General features: G+C 47.4%; 1 pseudogene; it reads right to left on the reverse strand.

The window, feature by feature from the left end:
* Positions 1-4592: 4592 nt before the first annotated feature.
* LOC110313342 lies at positions 4593-4940 on the reverse strand (annotated as a pseudogene).
* Between the last annotated feature and the right edge of the window lie 785 nt (positions 4941-5725).

Raw genomic sequence — 5725 nt, forward strand, 5'->3', positions numbered from 1 at the left:
CTGGACCTTGACTCCATTTTAAGGGAGGAGTTGGAGATGCCCCAGGACAGCTAAAACCAAAGAGAAGGAATACTTGAATCCCCTTTGAGCAAGCCCTCTGCCAGGTGTGCCAACTTGCTTTATATATTTCTTTTTTTTAATTATTTATTTTTATTTAAAAATTGTAGCTGACCTCAGACACACACCAGAAAAGTGCATTGGATCCCATTACAGATAGTTGTGAGCCACCATGTGGTTGCTGGGAATTGAACTCAGGACCTCTGGAAAAATAGTCAGTGCTCTTAACTGCTGAGCCATCATTCCAGCCCCTATATATTTCTTCATACATACACACATGCATGCACACACATACACACACATGCATGCACAACACATACTCTGGGGATTGAATCAAGGAATTCATGCACACAGGCTAGGCAAGCATTCTACTGCTGAACTCCATACCAAACGTCTATTTATTGATTGATTGGTTGGTTGATTGATTGGGATTGGTCTCACTAGTCTGGAATGCACTGTGTAGCCCAGAGAGACCTTGAATTTTTGATCCTCTTGTCTCAGCCTCCCAAGAAGTTGGGATTACAGGCTCTCTCCACCAGGTTCAGTGTAATTACTCTTCTATGTAGCCTTTGATTGCTCCCTCTGTGATTATAATTCATTTTACCAACCACTTCTCCTCGTTTTCATCATTTAAAGCTTAAATAGAGACAATAAAGGGAAAGAATTTCAAAGAGGGGGGAGGGTCAGATACCATTCATGCCCCAGGGAGCTCTGCCTCCCTCTGTCTTGCCTGTCAGTCAAGTTCTTGATCCAGCTCCAAAGGAACCTCTTAACCTTGAAGACAGTTTTCTGGGAGAGGATTTAATCTCACACCTAACGTCATTATTCTTGGCAGCCCTGTCTCTCCATAGAGGTTAAGATTCCCTCTTGGGAGGTGAGACCTCAGCCCCAGAGATGGCTCAGAAAGGCCTGTAGTTGCCCTCTTATGATTGGCAGAAGAGCAAGCTCACCAATTATAGTTCCTGCTTTCTCATTTGCATAACTTTCTCACGCTGAGGTGATTGAGGGGAATGCTGGGTAGTCGTTCTCCTTCCATCTTTCTAGTCTGGCTTCGTAGCTCGCACAGACTGGAGCACGCTTTGCTTCCATTTTGGTTATCATTGGGAAGCGTGATTTAAATGCCTTCTCTTTGGGAATGCCCGCCGTACATAGACATAGATGCGCCCTGCCCCAACGGCATCCCAATGGCTGTGACAACAGAATGTGCGTATTTATATAACAGGAAGGGGACAACCCCGGGAGGTGAGGAGGTGCTTCCATAAGAGCACAGCTTCCACGAACTTAAAGGTCTGAGTTCAGCTCCCTGGCTTCCACATAAAAACCCGGGAGAGGCTGTGGGTGCCCATAACCTCGGCACTGACAGATGTAGAGACTAGAAGCTTGCAGGCTAACAGCCTTGCCAAAAAAACTTGTGAAGCCTGGAACTACACTCTACAACCTGCAGATGAGCAAACTCACCAATTAAAATTCTCACTTGCATAACTTTCTCAGAGCCCAATGCTCTGAGGTTTACTGAGAGACCCTGTCTGTGGGTGATAAATAAGGTAGAGAGTGAGAGAGTGCTCCACTTCCTCCCTGAAGGACGGCCTCCTCAGTCAGGCATACACCTGCATATGCTAGTCACCAAAGACAGACAGACAGACAGACAGAACTTTAAGAAAACTGTTGTGATTTAGGTCGTAAAGCATGGCAGAAAATCGAATCCTCAAAACCTGGTGGAAAAGGTTCTAATACTTTTATTTATTCATAAACAGCAAAAAAGCAAATAAATGGTAACATGGGCCTGCACTCGTTTATTCACACACACACACACACACACACACTCTATCTCACTAACCTTTCCCGTCTGGGTCTGGCAGGCTTAGCCTTAGCTCCCGGGAGCAGGGCAGCACGCAGGTAAAATGTGACTGGATGTTCCTTGCTTCGGATTCTCTGGAGCTGAGCTGCGCGGTTGCAGGCTTTGCTGTCTGCGCACTGATGTTCGAGTGAGCGTCTGAGTAGGGTCCACACAGATTATTTCTCAACTCGAAGTTTCTCTGCTGGGCCCTCAGGAGGTGAGCAATTTTTGCAGTGCCAGATCGGAGTTTTTAAGCTAAATTCAGCCCATTACAACTAGGGCGTTCCACACATTATTTCATGAGCACACACGCGCTCTCTATGGCCTGGTTTCCATAGTAATCTAGGGCCACGGGCGGGTACATGGCGTTGCCCACCGCGGACTAGGGCATTGGGCGCGAGTTGTTCTTTATCACTCGCGCCCATTCTCTAAGGCTTGGTTTTCATGACTATCTGTAGCCGCAGGAAGTGCAGCTGTGGCAGCTTCAGGGCTGAAGTCGCTGGCCACTTTTACAGTGTTGGGAAAAACGTCCTCTTTGGCCATATGTCCTTTACAGAAACCAAGGTGGGAATACAATGTAGAGGTTCCTATGAAAGATGTGTTTGATCAGTTAATGGTCCTTGATAAAAGTGGGGTCTACTAGTCAGAAGAAGCCTGGCCTGGCCTTTTGAATGTGTGGGGAAGTTACATAAGTGTCTGGGGCACCAGTAAGCCAACAAAACTTACCTCTTGGCTTCCCGTTGAATGACTTTTAAAAGTAGCACATATTTAGTTTGAAAAAGGCTGGAAATTATGTTAGTTTTAGATGAACTATTCTCACTTACTCTGGCCACATCAGTACTTTTTAAATATTCTTAAATGAATATATGCATGTTAGGTATGAGAAAACCCAGCCTGTGTAAGGACACCGTCTTGGGCAGTCTCACAAAAACATGTGTCATATAGTCAGTTAGAATAAAAATGTTGAAGTTTTAGAACACCCGGATCCCTCTGTGGTCTTTACAGGTAACTCTCGCCCTCCCCCCCCCCCATCTCTGCTCCTTGGCAAGCTGAGGCCTGCTTCCTGTTCACACAGTGTGCCTTCCTTGGATGTCACAGAAACTCAATCACTTGCACATTCTATGGCTGTGGGTTCTCACTCTCTCACCTCCTGACAACCACATCTACTACAGGAGATTGCTTCGTGTTCTCACTAAATGTGCCAAAGCATGTTTATCCACACACAAGTGTAAGGACATCTGGGTGGTGTCTACATTTTTGGCAGCTATGAACGGAGAGGCTCCAAGCACCCATATTCAGGTTTCTGTGTGAGCCTACATCTTCCTTTGTGCACACATTTAGGAATGGCTCCCACCCCTAACCATATGACTGCTGGCCCGTAATAAGCAAATGTTTGGCTTCATGTTTCAAGGAAAACACGTTGCTATTTTCCAAAGTCATTGTCCTGTTTTGTGTCCGCAACTGCAGTGTGTGAGAGTTCCAACCTCTCTGGATGTACTCGCCAACGCTTGGCATTGTCTTTTCAAGAGTGTTTAGCCATTTTAGTCTGTGTCGAGCTGAATCTCATTGTTGCTTTTTCTTGCATAATATTGAGCATATTTTTATTGAACTGGTAAGTTTTTAACCCTGTCTCAACTGTATAGAGCCAGCTCACCGGTGCCCTCCAGGGGACATGCGCCATGACTAGTGGCATCTTGGTGTCTCAGTTGGGTGTGTCCTCCTACTAGCTTCTAGGGGTCAGAGGTCATGATGGTTCTATCCACCTCATAGAGTGAAGAACAGCCCCCTCCCCCCCCCCCGCAATGGAATTACCTGCCCCGACATTTCTATGATACTTACTCATCAAGGTGCTAGAGCGTTATCAGGAAAATTGAAAGCAGAGGCCAACATGAAGGTCACAGAGGCTCCATGTGATATACACCATTTGTGTGAAATAAAGAAAGTGGGCCTAGGTTCCGACTCAGCCCTGAGAACACACACGTAAGTAACACTATATAGGCTGTGTTTAAGAACGCATGTGCATGTGCATATAGGCATGTGACAGTGGATGGGAAAAGAGACCATGAATTTGAAAGAGAGCGGGGGAGGGTATACTAGGCTTGGATGGCAGATAGGGAAGGAGGACATGATGTACTTATGTTATAATCTCGGAAAACAAAAGGAGTAATAATAAGAATGGCCCTAGGAGACAGTTCTCTAAGCCTCCGCACATGCCTGGGTGAGACCCAGGCAATCGCAGCTTGGGTATTGGCCCACCACATCTGTGAGGAAATGTCAGCTCCCTGAGGCTTTCCTGTGCTGAGACCTTGGCTTACTGGTGATCCCAAAGCTAGCTACGCTTGCCTCATACCCCCTGTCCCGGCAGGCCTCTGCATCTGCTGTAAAATAAGAGACAAAGAGAACAATCAGTTGTGTGGCCACTTGGGGCTCTCATGGGATTTACCTCCTAAGTACCTGTGAGTACCGTCCTGCTGCCCAGCAACATAAGGAAATCATTCCTGATCCACTATGGGTGCACCAAAGGCCTATATGGATCTAACAACCCAAGCATCTAAACACCAGCAATAATTTTTTCTCTCGATCTTAAACCATTTATTTCTCCTGACCAGAAGGTGAGCATAACTACCGGTGGATAAGCACAGAACGCCGAGTGCAGCGAGGCTTGAAGAACAGCGGGGCAAGTAAGTGAGGCCAGGACTTAAGCGAAGGTGGAACCATCCCAGCCAATGTTGGCTGCCTTCATGTCATAATAGTTGATGCAGACCCGGTCCGGGCTGAGGTGCAGGCGATCAGACAGCAGGCCGCACAGCAGCTTGATGTAGTTGCGGTTCTGGGCACCACGGATCTTGCCAATGCTGTGCAGGCTGCAGAGGGCGCAGGGGTCGTTCCTGCCGCTAAAAGTCATAAGCCGGTCCGGGACCACACGCACTGCGATGTACTGTGTGGGCTTGCCGGTGGCCTGCACCAGCTGCTGCATGAGGTCAGAGAGAAACCCCTCTGGCACGGAGGCGCAGGGAACATTGGTGTTCATGATGAACATAGGCATGGTGGCAGAGAGACTGTGAGCGAGGATAGAAGAATGGTGCAGAGCGCGGTGTGACCCAAGTCAGGTACCTGAGCTACGTGACCCCCAGATATAAATTTTAAGAAGCAATCAACAGACAGATGTGGTCCCTCTTGGAAGACTGTGACTTCCTTTAAAGACTGCTTGTAACTCATTTTAAGATTGAGATTTAGCTTAATGAAGAAACAGAGCCATCAGCTGGTTTATGGTGCTCAGAAGTTTACCTTCATAATGGAAGAGCTAGGAGAAGCTGGGAGATGGCTCTCTTTGTAAAGTGCTTAGCATACAAGTATGAGAATTTGAGTTCAAATCCCCAGAATCCATTTAAAAGCTAGAAGCTGGTGGAGCATGCCTGTAATCCAAGCTCTGAGGAAGTGTAGACAGGCAGATCGGGGATGGGGGTGGGTGTGGGTGTGGGGTGGGTGGGGGAGGCTCACTCGCTCACCAATCTAGCTGATCCAACTAGCTCCAGGTTCAGTTAGAGACTCTGTCTTGATAATAAGATGGACAGTGACTGAGAAAGACCACACACGGCCATGCGTGTGTGTGTGTGCGCGCGCGCACACACACACACACACACACACATGCATGCACACTCATGCACACATGTCCATGCACACGTGCACACACACATGCATGCACACATGCATACACATATGCACACTCGGTGTGGGGGTGCACACAAGGAGGCAGAAAATAACAAGTGACCCCCTCACTTATGGAAGCCAAATACCATCCGGAATCATCATTATAATTATCAGTTGTGC

Source organism: Mus pahari, chromosome 1 (assembly GCF_900095145.1).
Source record: "Mus pahari chromosome 1, PAHARI_EIJ_v1.1, whole genome shotgun sequence".
Lineage (NCBI taxonomy): Eukaryota > Metazoa > Chordata > Mammalia > Rodentia > Muridae > Mus > Mus pahari.